Genomic DNA, 23,912 nt, shown 5'->3' with positions numbered 1-23,912 from the left:
GTGTGAGGTGGAATCTCAGGGTTGTTTTGATTTGCATTTCCCTGATGATTAAGGATGTTGAACATTTTTTCAGGTGCTTCTCTGCCATTCGGTATTCTTCAACAACAAAATAATTTTATGGGGGTGGGGGAGTCCCCACAACAGGAGGAATCATGTTAAAGTTTGCAGCATTGGGAAGATTGTGAACACTGCATGGAGGACACTGTTTAGTGACTTGCTCTCATCCATGGCTTGCTCGGCTTTCTTTCTTTAATTAAAAGAAATTTATTTTATATGTACACATGTTTTACACACATGCATACCTGTGTATTGCATGTGTGCCTGGTGCCTGCAGAGGTCAGAAGAGGCGTCATAACCCCTGGAACTGGAGGTATAGATAGTTGTGTGCCACCATGTGGGTGTTGGGAATCAAACCCAGGTCCTCCGCAAGAACAAGTGCTCTCAACCGCTCAGCCATCTCTCCAGCTCCTTGGCTGGCTTTCTTATATCCCTCAGGACTATTTGCCCAGGGGCAGTAGCACCAACAGGAGTTGAGCCCTCTCATTTCAAGCATTCATCAAGAAAATGCCCTGCAGCCATGCCTACAGGCCAATCTGATGGAGGCAGTTCCTCTCTGAAGCTTTCTTCTCCCAAGTGACTCTAGTTTGTATCAATTCGACAAAAACTCAGCAGCATGGTGACACATGAATTTTTTAAAAAAAAATTTTTTTGAAACAGTCTGTTTATGTAGTCCTGCCTGTACTAAAAGTTGATACGAAGACCAGATTATTCTCCAACTCACAAGAGATCTGCCTGACTCTGCCTCCCGAGAGCTGGGATTAATGGCATGTGCCACTGGACCCAGCCTATGAATCTAGTTTTTTGTTTGTTTGTTTTTTTTTTTCTTTAGAAATATACTTAGCTCAGTGGCCTTGGCTTCGATTTTGTAGACCCACAAAAAATAAGCAAGGAAACCCACTACGCGTCAAAACCTGGTTGCCGTTGATTGAGTAGCCTTCCTTTCCCTGATGATTTGAAATGTTACTTGTCACATTCCAAATTCTAATTTCTTCTTCTTCTTTTTTTTTTTTTTCAGAAAATGTCCCATCATTCTATTCATCCAAATCTGTCACAGGGGTTCTTTAATGGCTGTCATTTTGCTGTGTGTCCTGATGTCTGTGGGTGAGTTATTTCTATGTATCATTTCAGAATTGCTTTGGCTACTCGGGGGCCTATTGTTCTCCTGAATGAATTTTCCAATCTTCTTATTAAAGTCAGTGAAGAAATTCCTCAGAGATCTTGAGTAAAATGTATTAAATGTGTAATGGACACTTCGGAAGACGGGGAATCTTGTGCGGTTGAGAGCACTTGTTCTCTTTCCACACAGGAGCACATCTCTCCATCTTCGTAGCTTGTCTCTAGATCTTTCACAGGAGTTTAGGAGCTTTCTCCATAAAAGATTTTTTTTCCATCTCCTGTTAGATTTTTATCCCTGTGTACTTATAGGGTTTTTTTTGTTGTTGTTTTTTAAAGATAGTGTTGAAATGTCATAGCTTTAAAATCACATCCTCACTCTTAAATGATAATTCACTGTGTACAGAGTTCAAGGATAGCAGCCACATCCCTGCCAGGCTAGTCGCTCTGAAAGAGCTGCAAGGTTTCTTGACCCTAAAACACTTTTAATGGTGAGATACAAAGAGTGTCTCACTTAAAGTCAAAAGGCAAGGAAAAATACTTGAATGTGATTTTATTCTAATTCCCAATGTAAACAGAAAAGGCAATAAATAAAACATAGCATGGAGCTCAGTTAACTTAAATGAAATCAGCCTTTTAATTGACTTAAATCTAAGTCTCGGGCTTTAATTTAGTCCTTTTACATTATTGTGATTTTGTGCTGTGATGGATTAATTCTTTAATCTTATTTTGTGCTTTCTGTTAATTCTTTTCCTGTTCTGCCTTCTGTGAATCTGATCAATAATTGTATTTCTGGTTTTGTACCTTTCCCCCTCTTAATTTGCTAAGCATTCTGTCCAACAATCTTGTAGTTAAATAATATCCTTATTTTCCTTGCAAACAAAACAAGGCACTTAGACTGTCTGGTCCCTAAGTGTCCTTCCTTCACACATCACGGCTCTGGCGTTTCTGGCCCCTGTGTCTGTAGTGACCTCTTCAATGCTGTATGGCATGCTTATTTAGATTTGTATGTATGGTCACTATTTTAATTCTCTGTTGCTTTAAAAAATGTTTATTGGAGCTGGAGAAATGACTTAGAAGTTAAGAGTGCTTGTGAACTTTACAGGGGGTAGACGTCTGAGTCCCAGAACCTGATCCTGGCTCCTCACAATCTCCCCTCCAGCTTCTGTTCTGGCCACCATGAGACCTTGGATACGAGCACATGCATGCAAACACTTAGTAAACAATAAAATAAATCTTTCTTAAGTGATTGAATCATCTCTATTGAGATATGATTTGCACACACTTCACCCATTCACACTTGTGCTTCAGTGATGTCTAGTATGTTCAGAGTTGTAGAGCAGACTCATCCCAGCAGGGTGTGGTGGCACACACCTCTGATCCCAGCAGGGTGTGGTGGCACACACCTCTGATCCCAGCACTTGAAAGGCAAGCAGATCTCCAGAGCTTGCACAGCGAGTTCCAGGCTGTCCACAGCTACATACTGAGCCTCTGTCTCAGACAAACAAAAACAAACAAACTGCCTAAACCAAACAACAAAACCTCCCAAACAACCCCCCCCCTCAAAAAACCATCCCAAAACCCAAGCTCCCCCCTCAAAAATGGGAAAAGGAAAAAAAATAGAATCATACAAAATAGGAAGTTTTTGTTGTTTTGTTTTGTTTGTAGTTGACTTCATTGGCATGTTTTTTCAAAATGTATTTGTATAGCCGCACACACACTCTATAGTGGCAAATGCCTAGGCTAAGGAACCTTTAGGAGGAGGGGCCTTGCTGGTGGAAGTTGGTCACTGGGACCAACTTGGATCCATTTGTCAAATGATAACATTTGAGATGTTTCCACTTTTTAGTTGTTTTGGGTAACACTACCGTGAGTGTTGATTGGTGGGGTATGTGGACACGTGTATTTCACTTCTTTGGGGAACAGGAGTGGAATTATTCATACAAATGGCAGCTCAGCTCAGCTTTCTGAGGAGCTGCCAGATTGCTTTTGATACCATCTATTCTTTTTTATTGCTGTCTTTCTGAGTGCGTATGAAATGATATCACATTGTAGTTTTAATTTCTGCTTTCCTAAAGACTAAAATATAGAGCATAGTTTCAGGGGTCCAGTGGCTATTTGTATATTTTTTTAGAAATAAAGTGCTCTCTCTCTCTCTCTCTCTCTCTCTCTCTCTCTCTCTCTCTCTCCCTCCCCCTTCCCCCTCTCTCCTCCCTTCTTCCTCCCTCTCTCTTCCTCCCTCCCTCCTTCTCTCTCTTCCTTTCCCACTCTCTCTCTCCCCCCCTTGTCTCCCCTTGCTCTCCCCCCTCCCTCCTTCCTCTCATTTTCTTCGCCTTCTTTCCCCTCCTCCTCTGTTTCCCTCCCTTACAGACAGGCTCTCACTGAGTAACCCTGTCTGGCCGGGAACTTTCTCTGTGGTCCAGGCAGTAGAGACCTGCCTGCCTCTGCCTTCCGGGTGCTGGAAGTGGAGAGCAGACCCCTTTGCTTGTTTTGTAAACATCTTATCTCTTCCATGTTGCTTTGAGAGTTTTCTTTTGCTGTTGTTGCTTATCGGGGTTCGAGGTGTGGGAGAGGGAGAACTTAGGGCCTTGCATATACAAGAAAGCTTCCTACCATTGAGTTATGCCAAGCCCCAAGGGTTTGGTACTTACTGTAAATATATACCCCTTACCAGACACATGATTATAGCAAAACTACCACGGTGCAAAGCTACTACACAATTAAAAAACAAACAAACAAACGATTTTTCTTTCCTTATTAAATGTCTTATGTTCTTATCAAAAATCAATTGATAGAAAATTTGTAGTACATAAAATATATTTATGTAAGGTAGCTATTGTTGAGTTGTTTTTATTAAAATAAATAAAAATATTGACTAAATTTAATTTTATAAGAATAATTTCTCGTGTTATTGAAATGCAAAATATTATTTTAAAAATGAAGTGCTTGTGGACTCTAAGTCCATTTCATTGATCTGTAGGAGTACGTTTGTGTGTGTGTATATTGTGTAGCTATGTGCTGTGTGTAGGACGCACATGTGTATGAGTACACCCATCTATGTGTGAGCATGTGGAGGTCAGAGGAGCCCACTGGGTGCCTTCCTCTATACTTCATTACCTCAGACAGGGCATCTCACTGAGCCTGGGGCTGGTCACTGTTTCAGGCAGCTGCCTTGAACTGGCTCTGTAGATCAGGCAGTAGTGGTACACCACTATTGCCTTTGGACCTAGCACTCGAGAGGCGGAGAGGCGGAGAATAAAGAATAGTAAGTCATCTCATACTCTTACTGGGTGGCATCCTGGGGTCCCCTTATGAATATTTGCTGTCTTCTGGTCACATCCCCTCATAACCTTTCACTGCGGTTTTCACCTCTCCAGGACCCACTGGTTTATAATGAATTCAGTTTATGGGAGGGAATCACTGCTTGTGGAAATGTCTGTGGTGAGTGATACTTCATGCCCTTTCTTCGACATCATTCCCCTTGGACAGCTGTTGATGGCCCCAAGTAAACCACTCCTAGGATCCCTTTTAGCGCTTCCTTGTTACATAAAGTTTACCGGGGAGGCACACACTATAGACCAATGGCTCTCAACCTCCTAGTGCTCCAACCCCTAAATACAGTTCCTCATGTTGTAGTAGGCCCCAACCATAAAATTATTACTTCATTGCTACCTCATAAGTATAATGTTGCCACTGTTGTGAATTATAATGGAAATATTGGATATACAGATGGTCTTAGGCAACCCCTATGAAAGGGTCAGTCAACCCCCAAAGGGGTCGTGACCCACAGATTGAGAACCACTGCTATAGATGGACTTCAAAACTCTTAAAGATAAATGCTTAGAAAAATTGATTCAATCAAAATGGAACTGTTATAAGTTTAGGCTCCCTGCAATTTTTCAAAGCAATATATTTAATTCTGTCTGGCAGAATCCTCTAAATCAAATCTGTGTAAGATGAATGAGTGCCTTGGAAGGCCATGATACACTGATGCAGGAACTGTTCTGCCTATGGTGAGGGCAGTCAGGGTCTCCAAAAGGTCTGCCTCCCGCTGTGGGTGCTGTGGTGACCATTCCCCCGACCAGGCTGTCCTAGTCGATTCTTCCTCTGTAGTCATGATGAGAACTGGGAGTTCCCTACAAGCACGTTAGCGTGACTAATGTACATATGTGTGCAGTGCACTCAAGTCTTTTCCTTGGAAGGCCATGAAGAACCCTATCACCCCATCTTTACTACACAATACTATTTCGCCCATTCCCTGCAACACAACAGTACATGAACCATCACTAACCAGGGCACAGAGAATGCCTGATCCACATACGGAATGGTGACTCCATCGTTGCTGGATGTTAGTAAATCATAGTATGCGTATGTCATATAGCACAGTATCCGGTGGCACGCTAAGCCTATTTTTAATATATGCTCCTACATTTATGTACACATTAAATTTATTCTTTAGAATAAATGTTAGTCCTGTAAACAAGCCATTGAGCACCTTGCTTAGAGGTATGCGTCTGGAAACAGAGCAGTTTAAAAAGCCAGGCAGCCAAGCTTGTCTAAATAATTCCATGGACAACAGGTTTCTCCATTACTGCCTTCCCCCTTTTTCTTCCTGCACATTTTCTGAGCACTTTGGCGATAAGAGGGAAAAGAGAGAGGAGACAGTTGGCTTGTTGTTACTGTAAGAGAACACTGGAGAGAGTCAACTTACAAAGAAATAAAGGTTATTTGGGCTCAGAGTTCGGCAGCCTCAGCTCATGGCTGATTGGCCCCATCCCTTGGGACCTATGGGAAGACAGACCTCCTGGCAAGGAACACATGGTAAGAACAAAGTGTGTAATGGGTAGGCAGGCTTGTGTGTGCCACATGTGTCTAAGGATAACTTTCAGGAGTCAATTCTCACTTCCTTGTTTTGGCAGCATCTGTCTGTGAGCCTAGAGAAAGGGTGTGTGTTAGCTCCAGGATGACAGCCTAGGCCGGATAGACCTGACTGAAGTAGCTAATCAATTGGGAAGTAATTTCACAGGGAGTAGTTTCCCTTGCTAGAAACCAGCATGAGCTTTGAACTTCATGTTTGAAGGTGTCATAGTTACGATTCTATGTGAAGAGACACCATGACCAAGGCAACTCTTACAAAAGGGAACATTTAATTGGGGCTGGCTTACAGTTTCAGAGGCTTAGTCCATTCTCATCATGGCAGAGAGCATGGCCTGAGAGCACTCAGGCATGTGCTGGAGCGGTAGCTGATAGCTTTCTATTGATCCTCAGGTAGCAGGGGCAGAGGGCGCTGATGGTGGTCTGTTGAAACCTCAAAGCCCACTCCCAGTGACACATCTCCAACCACAAGGGCACACCTCCTCCTACAGGGCCGTTCCTCTTTATCCTTCCCAAACAACCCACCAAACGAGGACCAAACACTCAAACATATGAGCCTATGGGGGCCATTCTTATTCAAACCACCACAGAAGGGATGCATGTGTATGTGCGTACATGTGTGTATGCATGTGTGTGAGCATGTGTGCATGCATGTGTGCATGTGCATGTGTGTGAACATGTGTGCCTGCATGTGTGTGAGCATGTGTGCCTGCTTGTGTACATGCATGTGTGCATGCATGTGTGCATGCATGTGTGCATGCATGTGTAGCATTCCCATGATGCTTTCTTTTAGAGCTTCTTCTGAGATACACTCTTTCGTCATGAGATACCTCACACTTTTGATAACAGCTTCTCTCTCTTAGATACCCTCTGAGGGAGCTCCACGGTGTCTTCCTGGTGTGGGAGCCAGTTCTCTCCATGCCCCTCTCACCAGCATCGTGTACACTTTCAGGTTGCATGTCTGCTCTCTTCTTTCCCTTTGGACTGTGATTGGAGGATCTAATCCAGCCTCCTGCTCTTTCGCCTGTTACATGCTCTCTGGGGCCTCTACTTTCACTTAATTAGAATCCTAGTGTGACGAGATTCCAATGAGTTACATTGGTCCTCTAACCTTCCAAGACCAGTTTTCTCTTACAGCCCCTTTCCTGGCTAGAGTTCTTAATAAAAACAGTGGCATCTTAACAGACGGGCTTACCTAATAATTTAAAGTGTTAAAATGAGTGTTTGACGCCCAGCACCATGGAATTAAACTCAGCTTGACCTGCCACACTTCATAGCCCCAAAGACGCTGCTAACATTCCCTCAGAATGAACGGGAGTGGCTGGAGTTTCTGGGGGTTTATTATTAATTTTTTATTTTTATTTTTCCCCTCTGAGCTGGAATTATCCTATCAGCGGCTGAGTTTAACTGTATACTCTATTTGCTGGCTTGGAGGTAATGAAGAATATGCAATGTCTTTTCCCTGTATGCCCAAGCCATAGCACAATTAACACGCAGTTGCGGCTACTCATTGTGCATCTCTTGTGCATCTATATTTTCTCCTTTTTAAGACAGTAAATGTGCCAGGCAGTGGTGCCACACGCCTTTAATCCCAGCACTTGGGAGGCAGAGGTAGGTGGATTTCTGAGTTCAAGGCCAGCCTGGTCTACAAAGTGAGTTCCAGGACAGCCAGGGCTACACAGAGAAACCCTGTCTCGAAAAAACAAACAAACAAACAACAACAACAAAAGACAGTAAATGTGCTGGCCCCCAGCAACTGTTGGATGCTGGCAGCCATTGGCTCCGAACCCCTGTCACCTGCCTTTTCAGAAAGCAGGGGCTGGCTGGTGAGATGGCTAATCTGATGGTTGTATCCAGGAAAACGTGGCTCCGCTGGCTATTTAAATCCAAGATGGATGATGTAAGCAAGCAGGGCTGAGAAAGAAAAGAGAAATCTTGTCAGATTGCATTATTTCCGAGGAGCTGGACTGAGGTTAAGCTGGAAGCTGGGCGGGTCACTATGCCACCTGTGCAGGACACCCCCACTGCCTCCACAGCACAGAGAGGAAGAAATGGCTACAGAAGAGCATCCGCAGCAAAACTGTGTGAGGATAGGGATGGTAGTATGTATTTATGTACTTATATAATGTGTAAGCAGATATATTTAATGTTTATTGGGGAAGGGGTGTGTGCACCCTACTGTGCAACCATTATCAGTTCTAGGTTCTCGCCTTTCACCTTTCGAAGGAGCCCCTCCCTTGTTTCTGATGCTGTTCATTGTACATCGGGCTTGCTGCCCAGTGAGCTCTGCCTGATTCCCTATCTGTCTCCCTGCTCAGGGGAGGGGTCCAGGATTGCAAATGTTCGTGGTCCAGCTTCCCATGGGGGCTCTGGGAACTCGACTCCGGGCGTTAGGCTCACTAATGAGTGCTTTTATACGGCAAGTCATCTCCCTGACCTATATTTTTTATTTGATTAGGTTTTCTCTTGTTGCTGTCTTTCTGCTTCGTGGATCTTTACTTAGATAAACTCCTGAGACCTGGTCCAGTTTGTCCTGGCTGGGGTGTCATGGGAAAGCCGGGCTGCCTCTGGGTCCCTGAGAAAAGAACTGCTTTTGCTCCCTTCTCCGGAAGCTCCAGTAGACCCAAGTGGAGTTTTACAGGCCATTTCGCAGCATGAGCAAATGTGGCTCAGGAAAAGATTGCCGAAACACTTGAAAACAGCAAGTTGGTCTTGACACAGCACGGGCGCAGGATATGTGACGGGAAGTGGCGTGGCGAGCAGCGATAACGATCCCTGTGGCCAGATCAACTGCAGGCTTCTCACCCCAGCCTGGGTCCCCACAGCAGACACTGCTCACACTGAGGCGGAGCTTCATCACACAGCATAATGGGGGTAGGGGCTGAAATCTGACTGTGCTACTGAGGGGCACTGTGCTACTGTGGGCTACAGAGGGGCTGTGCTACTGAGAGGCTAGGGAAGGGAACCCCCGGTGGGCTACCAGTACAAACGCATCTAGTTTGCAAAAGTTGTTCTGCCTGCTTGGTTTTGGCTTCACTCACCCCTACTTTCCCAAAGCGCCTCCTGGACTTACAGCTGGCTTTGGGAGAACTGAAGGTGCAACATTTGTCCGTTTGTCCATAGTATCTCCCTGGGATGCCACAGACACAGGAACTCATTCAAGATCCCCGGTGCCTGCTGGTAATGGGGTGTTAATTACCAGAGGCACTAGAGACCCGTGTCCAGGTGACTCTGCCCAGGGCTACAGAACCTGGAGCAGCCCACCTGGGAAGGTGGCTTTTCCTCCAGATGGCCATGGGCTTTACATTAGCAACAGGCTTTCTTGCAATTTCCCATTGCCAATTTGTGGTGGCACTCTTCAAAACAAAACTTCTAGGGCTGGAGAGATGGCTCAGCTGTTTAACGGCGCTGGTGGTTTTAGCAGAAGACTGGGGTTCCGATCCTGGCACCCATACTGGTGCTCATAACCATCTGTAACTCCGGTTCCAGGAATCTGATGCCCTCTTTGGCCTCTGCAGGCACCAGGCATGCACATACACACACACACACACACACACACGCACACACACACACACACACACACACACGGCAAACACTCATACACATAAAGTAAATATAAATATAAAATTTTAATGAGTACATTTTGAGCACATGAAAAGGAACTTTCCACCTTGAGAGTGTTCTCTGTGTCTGGGGCCACACGGAAGCCCTCTCTTCAGTACCAATCACTATGCCGCTATTTCAGGCTTCAGCCCCGGTCTATTTTAACCGCTCCATTCTGGACGAGCCAAGCTACCCATTCATACAGGAACTTTTGCCACAGCGAGGAGAGGACACATGATGGCGTTATGGATTTAGAAGGGTTGCTCTATTTGCTTGTTTATTCTGCAATAATAAATCTTTAAGGAATGAGAAGACATAATTCATATTTATCTACTCTTTTTCTTTGTGTGGTTTTTGCCACTGTAATTTTAAGACAAGTGTTGGGACTAAAGATGCCTCCCACCATCCTTGCTTAGGACTGCAGACAGAATTCAACATCCCTTTAGACAGCAAGTTCTCTGTGAACTTTGAAGAGGTCACCAGATGTAAATGTTCCAAAAGCCCTCAGTCTTGGCAGTGAAGTGTCAAAGGAAATAACTGCACACTGCAGGGTCAACAGACAGTGTCATATCTGTGTGGGCACACCAGGGATGAGGCAGAGAAAAAGGCCTTATCTGTACATGGAGATACTTCAGGATGTTCAGTGGGGAGTGAAGGAAACAGGTGTGTGTACAAGTAACGGCATGTGTGCGCTGAATGTCACTCATAACTCGATACCAGAGCACTGAGGACAGGCTGGGGGGGGGGGCTCTGTGTTGGATCTCAGCAGGTGCAAAGGGAAATGGTCTACAATACAGAAGCCCTATAAACCTCTGTAGCCTCGAAGCGACACTTAGTCTAAACGAACAGTAGAGCAAGAGAGCCATTACAAATCGGATAAAAAACTATTTCAGACAGATGGGGTTAAAATCCCATGTCAGAGCTGTCAGTGGAGTGTGTTACTGGCAAATAGTTACTGTTTCTCCCTAAGGGAAGATTATTCTCTGCTGTTCATTAATACCAGGCTGGTCACATGACCTACGTTGACTAATAAAACGAGGGAAGTGATTCTTGTCTGTTGTAGTAATTACTTAATCTCAATCAGGGGTTTCTACCCTACCTCATGACATTCAGTTCCCAAATAAAAGACATAAAACTTTTATGATTGCAATAAGCCTTAAAGCACTAGAGTTGGGCAGGATCTGCCTTCTATGCTATTATGTCTATTTCTCTGCCAATAACCCCAAGGTAGGACTTGCCACGTTCTGCCTGAGCCGCTCTTACTTCACCTAACCAGCCCTCATGGCCAGGTCTCACGATCCCTTACCCCACGGAGTCTCCTCTCTCTTCTCCTCCCTTCTCTGTGGTCCTACCTCTAACCCCAAGCCTGGGAACCAAAATCCTGCCTACTTCTCTTCTGCCCAGCTGTAGGCTGTAGGCATCTTTATTCAACCAACAGTTTTAAATTAAGGAGTAGGTTTGCATAGCATCACTTGGTGTGCAGGAGGATTTCCTCATTCCTGGAGGGAACCAGACCTTGAGGCAGATATTTAACATCACAATACATAGCAATAGACCATGTCTCTTCCAAGTAGAAGCTTTTTGTTTGGTTAGTTTTTGCTCTCTGTAGCCCTGGTTGCCCAAGAACTCACTTTGTAGAGCAGAGTAGCCTTGGAGTCACAGAGATAGGCTTGCTGGGGTTAGGGACATGAGCCGCCTCTGCCTAGCTCCAAGTAGAAGCTTTTGAGAGCCACCTTTGCTTTCTCCCATATTCTCTGATAACCAGAGAACTGCTGGATTCAGGAACTGTAATAGCCTCAGTTTGGGCCTTGGCCAAAGGAGAGCTTGGTGCAGAACCAGGGCTGATTTGTGGTAGAAACGCCATTGTCATAAGCAGGAGCTGAACCTTTGTAATAGACAGTTTCTAAGAGGTTTGTGTAGGGAGCAGAGGAAGCCCCGGGTGAGTGTATCCTGTTGACCTGGACAAGGCCATGCCAGGGATCTCACATACTCAGGCCATGCCAAAATGACCAAACCTCTGGGGAGTGAGACTGGGGGACAGGGGGCGTGGCAAAGCCAGCTCGAGTGCAAATGTTGGTAGTGTGTGCAGAAAATGTCCACCATAGCTTTCTCCCCGTAGATATTTACATCCTGAAGGCTGATCCTAAAGAGACTGCTCCTAGAGAGATTAGCAAAAACTGCCTCCATGGCCCAGGAGTACAGCATCAAGCCCGCTTGTTTGTTTCTCTGGATGTAATAGCCTTACCTCCTCCTTCAGCTCTGTGTAATGAGCACAGTGAGCCTCTGGGGTGGGGTGGGGGGTGGGGTGAGGTGGGAGTGGAGTGGGGTGAGGATGGGTGAGGTATGTGGGGGGTGGTAGGGCTGTAGTTTCTTTATCTCAGAGCCTAGTCCACTCAATTCCCAGCACTCCTCTCCTTGTGTCTGCATTTTTGTTCATCCCCATCCCCACCCCTACACCTAAGTCAGACAAGTCCCTGGAAGGCGTGTCAAGAACTCAGAGTTGCTGTTATCGGGCTCATAGCTCCGTCTAGGCTGATGGACCCCTCGCAGCTCTGAGGTCTGATTGGGCCATATCGAACCTCAGGTCCGTTGCCTGTGACAGGGGCTAACACGAGTACCTGCCTCACAGGACCCCTGTGAGAGCAAATGAGTTACATACCGCTCTAGCATGTGCACAAGGCACGCTGTTTGTGAACACACTAAGAAGTCCTTACATGTTGGCTGTCTCTAAACCTTCGTGGGAAAATGCCAGGGAGAACATGTGCCCTACCCCCGGAAGCAGCAGCTCTCTCAGATGTGGAGTTACAGGCGACCGTCACCTCTGTTCTGTCTCATGAATCAAACTGTTTATAGGAGCATATAGCATTTTGACAATCTAAAACATAGATGTTTCAACTTACACTTGCCATGCAGTGTTGGCGCATGCCTTTGATCCCAGCACTCAGAAGACAGAGGCAGGCAGATCTCTGTGAGTTCAAGGCCAGCCTGCTCTACAGAGCAAGTTCCAGGACAGCCAGAGCTATGCAGAGCTCAACAACAATGAAAGAAAGAGAAAAGAGGAAAGAAAGAGGAACTTTAGCATCCTGTCCTCTGCCTCAGTGCCTGTCACCTCATACTTGCATCATCTTAGGTATCAGCATCTGGCATAGGACAGACTCAGTGCACATTTGCACAAGTGTGGCAGATCAGTTGAGAAAGCAGATCAGGATGGCTGGGGAGGAATTGTTATGAAATATTGTGTTATATAATGTGGCTGTGGGATAAGAGGTACCTGGCTGGCCCATGTCAAAGTATCCCCCTGAGAAATAACACCATGCCACAGACCTACTATAAAGAAGATTTGTTGTGGGGGAAGGGAGTGGGGACCTGGAAAGGAAGTAGAGGCAGAGAAAGGGGGGACAGAGAAGGGGACACACACACACACACACACACAGAGAGAGAGAGAGAGAGAGAGAGAGAGAGAGAGAGAGAACATGTGGGAACAGAGAGAAAAAGAGAAAGAACGGAGTCTGGGGTAGCAAACAGTCCTCTTTATACGCTGCCCCTGCTGCACTGGCTTGCTTCTGGCAGGTGTCTGGTGATGATGCTAGCCTAAGTCCCTGGGAGGAGCGTCTGGTGATGAGCCTAACAGAATCGTCTGTCAGCCAACAGTAATACCCTATGATGTCTATGAAAATTATAAAAAGTATCATAAGGCATCAAGTTATGTAGATGGCTTAATTATGCTGCTTGAAGTATGAATGTGGAGACGAGAGATGTCGGTATGAGGCTCGCCGGAATAAGGTCAAGTGTGTAGGCATCAACTAGGAGTCCAGCTGTCAGACTTACTATCGTCTCCATTGCTATAACCTCAAGACCTCTCAAGACCAAGGGCAGACATCTTTTAACACTAATATGACATGGGTCCTGTGTCTTTTTTTGTTATTGTTGAATATTTACCAGGTGCCCAGACACACCAATGATGGTGCAGAAGTAAACTCTTAGTCAAATGTCTCTGCTCTAGGGCAGGTTGTGATTTGTGGAGTAGGCAGGTAACAATTAGGAAATAAGTAAGCTATAACCTGATTGGGCGATAAAGTGAAAGATAAAAGAAAGGCAGAACAAAGAGAAGACTGGGCAGCCGTTCTCAACAGGGCCAGTTAGGGCCAGCCTTGCTGAGATCTCAGGTGGGCATAAGGCCTTGAGGAGGTGCAGGTTGTCTGTGGACACGGGAAGAAGGATGCACACGGGAAGAAGGATGCACACAGAACGGAAACAAAAGCTTCCCTGTGCTTAGAGGACGAACAAGGAGGGGATTGTGACTGGAACAGAATGAACAAGAGGGTCAGAGGACTTCAGAGAAATAATGACAGGGGGGGCGCAGTGGACAGATCATGCACCGCTTTATCACAGGCTACCGCAGGACTGGCTTTCACGGTGAGTGGATGGATGGAAGCTTCTAAAGTTTGATTAGGGGAGTAATGCAATTTATCCTTTAAACTGACCAGTCTGCTGTCTATGGTGGGAGCAGCCTAATGAAGGGTCGTGGCAGAAGCTAGGAGAATAGAGGAAAGCTACTGGGGTGACAGGTGACAGGTGGCCTGGGCTGGCATGGTGACAGGGAAAGAGATGAAGAGAGGATACATAGGTTCCCAATTTATTTTGCAAGTGAGTCCATGAGCGTGTGAGACAAGGATCCAGGACAAGTAGATACTGTCCTGGTACTGTTATCAACATCTGGGAAGATGGAGTTGTGGGGCGCCAACCTCAAAAGAAGTGGCACTGGGTAGAAGTTAGTTCAGTTTTAGTCACAAGGATTTTGAAATGTTCTTCGACATCCGAGTGCAGATGTTGAGTAGGTGGTTGGAACGGGAGCACACAGCTTGGGAGCGATCCAGGCTGGACACCTAACACTGCTGTTCTCAGCGCATGGGTGGTGCTGAGGTTGTGAGAAGGGGCTGGAGCATGTAGAGTAGATACAGGGAGAAAAGGATCCTGAGGGCCGAGCTTCAGGGCTCCTGGCAGGAAAGTGGGGGTGAGAAAGAACGACTAGTCACGGGGGAGAAACCAGAGGTCAGACGTGCCCCTGTTGTAGCTTGTCAAAAGACCCTCACCCACAAAGACCACAGAGACCGTCATTGTTGCAAAATGCATGAGGATTTTACTTACCCAACATGTTGGGGGAACCCCCTCTCAGCATGCAGGCCAGAGGAGAGACACAGAACAAAGAAAGAACACACTTTCTATACCTTTGTAAGGGCCAGGTATAGGCACCAGGGCAGTTTGGCTTATTTTAATTGTAGCCAATAACCTTTTTAGACATTGGTTGGTTTGTATAGGGTGACTCTCATTTTGTCTGTCCTTGAGGTTTTTAGTGTGAGGCTGGGCAGGGGACTTGTAAATCTTGTTTTGGAAGCTTAGTAATTTTGACCGTTAAAACTGTGTTTGTATATTTGTTTAATCAGCCAGCTTTTTATCTGACTCTGTACTTGGCCTGCTAGTACAGTTTGGAAAGTCCTTTTGAAGGGGGAAGGTACTGGGTAGCCTTGAATTTATGTTGGATATTACACCCCAAAGGTAGGGGAAGAAAGTCTTCAAGGGAGGAGCAGCCATTGCTGAGTGTGGCAGACAAAGTCTGAGGGTTGTCCACTGGATGCAGCCACATGGAGGTCATTGGTGACCTGACAAGGGCAGTGTGGTGGGTGGGGGGAAGCCTGACTGAAAGGGGATTCAAGAGAGGAGAGAGAGAGAGAGAGAGAGAGAGAGAGAGAGAAGATAGTGGAGGGATTCCACTTCACAGGAGACTATGAACATAGCACAGCACTGCAGGAGAAGAAGATGAGCCCAGCAGGGGGTTTCCCTTCAGAATGCTGGTCTGTATGGATGGATAGAACCCAGTAGAGAGACAAACTCAACTTTCAAGAGCCATAGAAAGTTCTGGACTTGGATCTGTGAGTCTTTCACACTGGTAGAAAGTGACCTTCGGTAAGGTCCCAACAATTAAAGTTAAGAGAAATATGTCTGGGGGGCAGGGCGGGGATGAACTGGATATAGGCGCAGATTAGTTAAGCGGTACAGGGTGGGTGTAAGGGTACCCATCTGCCTCCTTGTGAAACACGAAGCAAATTCATCAGTAAACACAGGATGCAGGAGAGGGTGGTAGAGATATGAGAAGGAGGTAAGATGTAGACTAGTCGCCCCGGAGAGGGGAAAGGTAGATTGGCCCAGGGAGGACCAACACAAGGGATCAAGTGGCCACAGAGAGCAGTGATGATCTCTGCTCTCCATCATGGGATGCAGGGCCAGCGTGGCCACCGAGGTTCATCTATAGAACCAGATGTGAGGCAGAAAGCTGAAAGGGACAGAGTGTGCTTAGAAGCCGCTGTGAGTTGGCCCAGGAGCTGCAAAGGAGTTGGAAAGATATTTGTTGTTTTGGGAAATGGAAGACAGAGGGATTCATCAGCTATCTGCTCCTGTGTAACAAACTCATGAATTTGGCAACTGAAGACAACACACGTTTACTATTCATTCATTGTCCCTGTGGGTGGGGAATCTGGGTACAACAGAGCAGGACCATAGTTAGGGGGACTTTGAACAAGGCTCATCTGTGGGGGGTGTCATCTGAGGATCAGTCCGGGAAGGATCCACTGCTAAGCTAACACAGTTCTCAGCAGGGTCCGATCCCCCTGGGTTATCAGAGTAAAAGGCTCACTCCCCTGCTGCACTGCTCTTAGTCCTAGCCACACAGTCCTCTCTGTGTGCTTTTTTACCAAAGCCAGCCAAGGGCAGAACTGCTGAGTCTGAGGAAAAGCCACAGGCTCCTGAAATAAAACCCCAGGAGTAACATTATCTCAGCCTTCTATTACTGAAACAAGTGTCTGAGATATCTCTCGGAACACCTCAGAAAAACAAAGGGCTTGTTTGCTTGGGTTTATGGTTTTGTAGGTTTCAACCATGGTTGGCTAGCCCCGTTGGTTCTGGGCTGGGGGTGAGCATGTGTGGAGCAAAAAGCCACTCTGTCCGTGACCAGAATGTAACGAGAGTAGAGACCAGGACCCTCAATCTCTTTCAATGCCATGATTCCCTTGGCCTAATCCTGCCACCCCTTAAAAATCCTATCACCTCCTAATAGTACAGATTGAGGGGAAATCCTTCAACAGATAGAGACACTGTCTAATTAGCTTTCAGTGTCAACTTGCCTCAGCCTAGAGTCACCTCACAAGAGAGTCGTTGGCGGGACTGCACAGATCTTATTAGCCTAAGAGCATGTATGTGGGTGTGGTCTTGATTATTAATTGATGGAGGAGGAGGGTCCAACTCACTGTAGGTGACACCATGCCCTGGTCAGGTTGTCCCGGATAACTAAGAAAACTTAAAAAGCATGGGCTTGCAAGTGGGCCAGTGAGAAGTGTTTGCTTCCATGGTTTCTTCTTCAAGCTTCTGCTCCAGCTTCCATCCGAGATAGACTGTGACCTGGAAGTGTAAACCAAGTAAACCTTTTCCTTCCCAGGTTGCACATGGTCCAGATAGTTTATCACAGCAACCAAAAGGAAATTGGAGTGGACACCCAAGATCCAAACTATAGCAGATATCACCTTTGCCACTGACACAATCTAGGACACAGGTTCCCGCACCACCGCCCCCAATACACACACGAAGCAGAAGAGTTTCTGCAAAGGTCCACACAAAACACAGGAGGCAGATTTATGCTGCTTCTGAGCTGATTACCAGAGTGATTGCTCTATCAATAGATAATGATGCTGATTTCAGCCCGAATCCAAGTAACTGTTGGAGCGCCCACTGGGACTGAGGAAAGGCGGCTGCTATGAGGCCAATACTCCCTGTGGCATTAGTTTATAAAACATGTGTGTCAGGGTCAGCCTGGGCCTGTGCTACCATGATGCAGTCATTGAAGTTCCAGACAGACCCAGCAAGAACCCAGCAAGACAGATGCTCTTTCTGGGTGCCAAGTGCCACTCAACCTTGAAGGTCTAGGTTCTCTTCACCTCTTCCAGCTGGCTGCCTTTGGTGTTTCCTTAGGCTCTTGTCAGCCCTCTCCCCCAATCCTGAGACCTTTGGTACCCTACCTACACCCCTATTTTTTCCTCTACCTCAGCATCACTGTCTGTCAAGCATTTCAGTTTAGCTTCTTTGTAGACACAACTTTAAGATTGTTCTTGGCACAGTAAGTATACTGACCCAAGTTTACAGCTAGAGGAGGCTAAAATGCTAAAGCAAACAGGAGAACCTAGGATTCCTTTACTAAACAACATCGTTATCATTTTTTGGAATTGTTCTCTTTTTCTTGATCAGGTAGCTTCATCAATCTCTTTTTCTCTTATTCCCTCACATCTTATTTATTTTTACTGTATGTTTGGTTGTTTTGCCTGCCTGTTTGTATGTATCCCAGATGTGTGCGGTGCCTGCAGGGGCCAGAGTGGGCTTGGATCGCCTTGAACCTCAAGAAAGGGTGCTAAACCACCACGTGGGTGCTGGGAACCAAACCTAGGTCCTCTGCAAGAGCAGCCAGTGTGCTAACCACTGGTCACCTCTCCAACCCCCCTCTCTGGTCTTCTATTGGCTTAAGGCTACTCCAGTAAGCGAGCGCCATCACAATTGCCTTTGAAGGTTACCTCTTCTAGCGGTAGAACAGTACTTAAAATAATAATCCCGTGGGAAGACTTGAGGAGGATGGGAAGTCATGCATGAAGCTGACGAGTGTGAAGAGCTTTATTTAAAGCTTAGCATCAATGTAAAAACGCTTCCTTCTTCATAAAAGTCTTAGAACAAGGAACATTATTCCCACGGGAATAGAGCTACATTGTGTCTTTTTCATCTCGATAACCCTGTGCACCCAGCCCACAATGAGCCCATAAATCATGTGTTCGACTGAAATGAGCTGCTCTAAGGTAAGACATTAGCAACTATGAGTCATTCCTGGATGATGTCAAATAAGTGAAAATTAGAAGAAACCCAGGCAGCTCTAATAAGAGACCAATATTAACGCTGGGAGGCTCGCTCCTGTGGGGACTCCTTTAAAGACATCCTGGGTAAGACAGTGTTTGGGAAACGCCGGATCAGGAGCCCTTTTTAAGGGAAACCGTTGGCTTGAAATATTTATACACACAGAAATAGAGAAGAAACCAGCCCTTACTCACAATTCCTCCATGAAGAATTATGTTCTACTAACTTTTTCAGACTGAGGATCGGGAGATGGTTTGATAGATGAAGTACTTGCTGTCAAACACCAAGGACTAGGTTTTGGATCCCTAGCCCCATATAAAAGCCAGAGATATATATCCATAATACTGGTTCCAAGAGGCTCCTTGGTCAGGCAGTCTAACTAACTGAGTAATCTCCACGTTTAGAGAGACCAATATATGGAGGAGAACGATAGAGGACACCTATCATCAGCATCCTCTGGCTTACACACACACACACACACACACACACACACACGTGCAAGCACACCAGCACACACCCAACACATTATACCAATACACATGAGAGACACTGGCATATAAACTTGGCATATACACTTCCAATGTCTTCATTCAGTATACTATTTTTAAACCCTCCAATAGGCAATTATGTGCTAAAATATAAGCAATATCCCTGTGTGTGCGCGCACATGTGTGTGCGTGCGCATGTGTGTGTGCGTGCATGTGTGTGTGTGTTCATTGTAGGTATCTTGCAAACTTATACAAATGCTCACACATTTATACTACAGAGCTTGCCGGCTCCCCAGAGTTTCTACAATAGAAGGTGCTGAGTTACCATCACTTATAATGGAATACATAAGCCACTGTTTTACGTGTCCATGGACAGACATTAGATGCAAACAATGAGTTCTTTAAAGCATTAACACGGAAATGAGAACACAGTAACAGACAAGAATTCCAACCTGATCCTCTGGCTCCCAGCCTTTCAGTTTTCTCTCCAGAGACAGCAGCAGCATTGCCAGGTCCTGAGAGGAGTCCCAGAAACACTATCTACATATGTAAATACATTCTACTTCCCAATGCAGATGGCAGCATAGGATGTATACTGTTTTGTCCTTAAGCTGGGATTTCAAAAGCCATTGGAAATGCCTTTAAACAGTAAAGTTCCTGAACATGCAATTAGCAATCAAGACCATTCCCCACCCCCAACAAGCTCAGACAATTAACCCAGGGTCATACACACTATTTCCCCCAGCTGGACAGGTCCCTCCGAGTCTCAGCTTATCATGTTACTGCTAGACAGCCAGCTCTTGTTCACTTCAGTTGAATCCACTTAGTTAAAAAGCCATAAGAAAACCCTTGATATTTTTGGTGGTTAAAGCAAAATCTTGCAGAACATAACAAAATCAAACAGAGGGAAATGTGGGGCTCAGCTTAAAATACAGCTGGGCAAGCCCACACTCAGTTGCTGGAATAGCAGGCAGCTGGGAAGGCTAAATTTAGCTTGGATCCTTAAATATGGCCAGTTCTGATGTCCACAGCCTCCAGGCAGAGAATTCTGCCCCAGCTCCCAAGTTGGAAGACAAGAAAGAATGTTTGCCGAAAATGCTGAACTCACAGAAACCTCCCAGTCAATCTGCTGTGACTTCTAGGCTCTAAGAGGGTTGACTTATAGAGGATCAATAGGCAGACATTACGATTTGTCTGGGGGGTCACTCAGAGCCCAAGGACCAGAACAATGCCAGACACTGGAAGAGGCTATGCAACATTGTAATGTCATTTTTTAACTTTCAGAAGAAGCGAGAATGAACTGGAATGGATCTCATGAGGATAGCAAAAGGAGAGTTGGCAGAATCAGCCACTGGACACATGCCAGGGGCCTTCGACTTAGGTGCTGCCCTACCCCAGGGAGGGGTGCAGAGGACCAACCCCCAACTAGGCTCAAGTTTGATTTTATCTTTTGTTTAACCTCAGGGAGAAGCATGAAGGTCCTGTCAGAATGTGACGTCTCCCCTGATCCAAAAGACAGCTCTAGAAGGCTAGACCACCCACTCAGCACTCTGGAGATGCCCGCATCAACGTCCTCAGGAAAGCCACATGCTATACTTTATGGGACATAAACAGGACCATACGCCACTCTCAGCCCAGCTGAGCAGGGGACTGAGAGAACAGAATAGGACTTCTGACTTGCTGCACATGCAAATAACGTGTCTGACATGGCCTCCTGCTCTCTGGGTAGTGAGAAAGAGAAGCCAGACCATGCCCAATCAGCAGCAGACACTACCAGATGGCGCAGATGCTGGCTGTCTTTAAGGTTGTTTTGGTCTCTACGTTGAAGCTACTCATTCCCGGGTACTTAGTGTGGCGGGGAAGGGACTTTACAGTTTGTATGGTGGTGAGGTGGAGTTGGGAATGGCCTCCTTGCTTCCTGCTGTGGTACGGCACAGTTGTTTTTCCCTTCTGGTCTCAGTATCTGTAAACACCTGGGGTGGTCTTTCTGAGCCTGTCTGGGAGTCCGGTGACCCTCCCTATGGATCTGGACACCCTGCCCTCTCTATATTATCATAAGCACATCTGAATTCTGCTCCCCCCTTCCCCATGTCCTTCTGACTACCAAGCCAGGCTCCCAGCCACAACTGTAGCTGCCAAGGCAGTTTGTCCCTGGATGTTAGGGCCTGAGGGCAAGCCGAAAAAGTGTAAACAGGCAACCTCCGGAAAGAGGAGATTGGGGAGCCCCCCCCCCAGAATGCACCAGAGACCTGGGAGGTGAGAGACTCCCAGGACTCAGAGGGAGGGACCTCAGATGAAATGCCTGACAGTAGGGAGAGAGAACTTATAGAGCCCACATCCAGCAGGAAGACAGGACATCAAGTGAGGGATGGGGTTGCCATCCCATAGTCACATCTCTGACCTATAATTGTTCCTGTCTGAAAGAATTACAGGGATGGAAATGGAGAGGAGCCTGAGAAAAAGAAGGTCCAGCGACAGGCCCAAAGTGGGATCCAGCTCAAGGGAAGGTCCCAAGGCCTGACACTATTACTGAGGTTATGAAGCACTCACAAAAAGGGACCTATCATGACTGCCTTCTGAAGACCCAACAAGCAGCTGAAAGAGTCAGATGCAGATATTTGCACATAACCAATGCACAGAAGCAGCTGACTCCTGTTGCTGAATTAGGGAAAAGCTGGAAGAAGCTAAGAAGGAGGAGGGCGACCCTGTAGGAGGACCAGCAGTCTCAATTAACCTAGACCCCGGAGGTCTCTCAAACACTGGACCACCAGACATCACACACCAGCTGATATGAGGCCCCCAACACACATACAGTAGAGGACTTCTGGGTCTGTGATCATTTAGAGATGATGTACCTAACCCTCAAGGGACTGGAGGCCCCAGGGAGTATAGAGGTCAGGTGGGGTGGGTGTGGGTGGGGGCATTTATGTGGAGATGGGGTGGGGTGGGGAGGAGGTATGGGATGTAGAGCAGTCAGATGGTGAATGGGGGAGCTGGGAATGGAATATGGAATGTAAAAAATAAATTAAAATAAAATGGAGAGAGAGGGAGAGAGAGGGAGAGGGAGAGAGAGAGAGAGAGAGAGAGAGAGAGAGAGAGAGAGAGAGAGAGAGAGAGAATGAACCCTGGTCTGGTGGCACATGCCTAGGAGGCAGGAGCATTGCAGGTTTGAGATTGGAGCCTGGCCACATGGCATGACCCTGTCTTTGCTCCCCTCCCCCAACTTCACTCACCCCCAACATAAATGGAAGATCTAGTTAATGAGACACGCACTTCCCAAGAAGGTCAGCACAGGTCCTGATGGTGTCAGGAGTGGGGTTTAAGAAGACAGTTAATGTGCCACTTAGCATCTCCTGAGGATGAACTGTGTCAGATGTCCCTGGTAAGGACCTGCAGAGGTGGCGCAGTGGTTAACAGTACTTTCTGCTCTTGCAGAGGACCTTGATTATTTAGGTTCCCAACACCCACATGGCAGTTCACAAATGTTCCTACCTCTAGTTTCAGGGGTCTGGGGTCTCTCTGACTTCCCTGGGTATCTGCACATACAACATACATACATACATACATACATACAACATACACACAACATACATACATACATACATACATACATACATACATACATACAACACACATACATACAACATGCAACACACAGCATATAACATACTACATACATACATACAACATTCTCCCCTTCTTTGCCTCTTTCCTCCTGATGCCCGCCCAGCGTAACGTCCAGAAGAGAAGATGTCCCCCTTGCTTCCAGGTACCACCCTGTCATGCATGTATCTTTATCATTAACTAGAACAAAAAGCCTTTTCTTTCCTTAAAGTGGTTTGAGACTTTGGAAAGGGGGATGAAGGTGTGTCCATTTGGGGAACAATGGCCCTTAGTTTGTTCCTGGACTTGTCCCAGGCCTGTGTGGTGATCTTTGGGTCATAGGAAACCATAGGTTGGAGAGAGAGAAACTCCATGGTCCTGTGTCCTTCAGTGATGGTGTTCCCGAAAGAAAGAGGCTGGCTGGGAACAAGCTAGGGTGGAGAGCACTCTAGTGTGGGGAGCACTCTGCTTCAGTTAGCCTCTTTCATGGCCCATTGCTTACTGAAGGGCAGAGCCATCTCCTTCCTTTCTTCCTACCTGGGCCCTCACCTTGCCTGTCTTGATCCAATAGATCTACATTCATACCTTGCCATACAAATGAGGATATTTTAGATCTTAATGATTTCCTGGCACCAAACTCCATGGATTGACTTCAAGTCTCTTATTTTCCCTTCAATCTTTAGTATTTTTACACCTACTAATAAAATATCAGTCAAGGAAACTAGTTTTTAAAAATTATTCTTTTGGAAATAAAGACATTATTTTATAGGAAAACCACAGCATGCCTTTTGTGTACATAAAAAGCAGCCTCACTAACCGTACAAATGGTTCAACTTCTAAAGAACTCCTAAGAGAATCTGAAATGTTGTTGTCTCTTTGTTGGAGAAGTCGGGGAAGCAAAGTCAAGGCTGTTCCTGATGTCGAATTCTGTGGTGTGAGAAAAGCAGGGAGTGAGCATGGAGTGAGCAGGAATTTAGGGAGAATGAAGGAAGCTTGTGTGGAAGGAGGATGCTGGAATGTCAGAGCTCCTGCATGCAATCTGAGCAGTCCACACGAAGGCAGGCCTCGAGGTTGAAACGTCACCGCACTCTCTGACTTTTGCTAGTGTGTCTCTGTGACTCCAGCTATCTACATGCCGGTAGAGTCAGATCAAGGCCAGAATCAGCTCCAGAGTCAGCTGGCTCCTTCTCGGTTTGTGGGAGTATAAGTTGTTATTTTAACCTCTCA

At 46.3% G+C, this 23,912-nt stretch overlaps 1 long non-coding RNA gene across 1 annotated transcript in view; it reads left to right on the top strand.

Annotated features, from left to right (window-relative positions):
• The window catches only part of LOC110304099, a 22,678-nt gene extending 1,818 nt beyond the window's left edge, over positions 1 to 20,860 (top strand). Inside the window, exons 2-4 of the long non-coding RNA XR_002379013.2 lie at positions 1,076 to 1,161; positions 20,367 to 20,463; positions 20,547 to 20,860. This is a non-coding gene — a long non-coding RNA (uncharacterized LOC110304099). The remainder of the gene's footprint in view (positions 1 to 1,075; positions 1,162 to 20,366; positions 20,464 to 20,546) is intronic.
• The last annotated feature ends 3,052 nt before the right edge of the window (positions 20,861 to 23,912 follow it).

Source organism: Mus caroli, chromosome 10, assembly GCF_900094665.2.
Source record: "Mus caroli chromosome 10, CAROLI_EIJ_v1.1, whole genome shotgun sequence".
In the NCBI taxonomy this organism is placed as follows: domain Eukaryota; kingdom Metazoa; phylum Chordata; class Mammalia; order Rodentia; family Muridae; genus Mus; species Mus caroli.
This window is presented reverse-complemented; position numbering and strand designations above follow the sequence as displayed.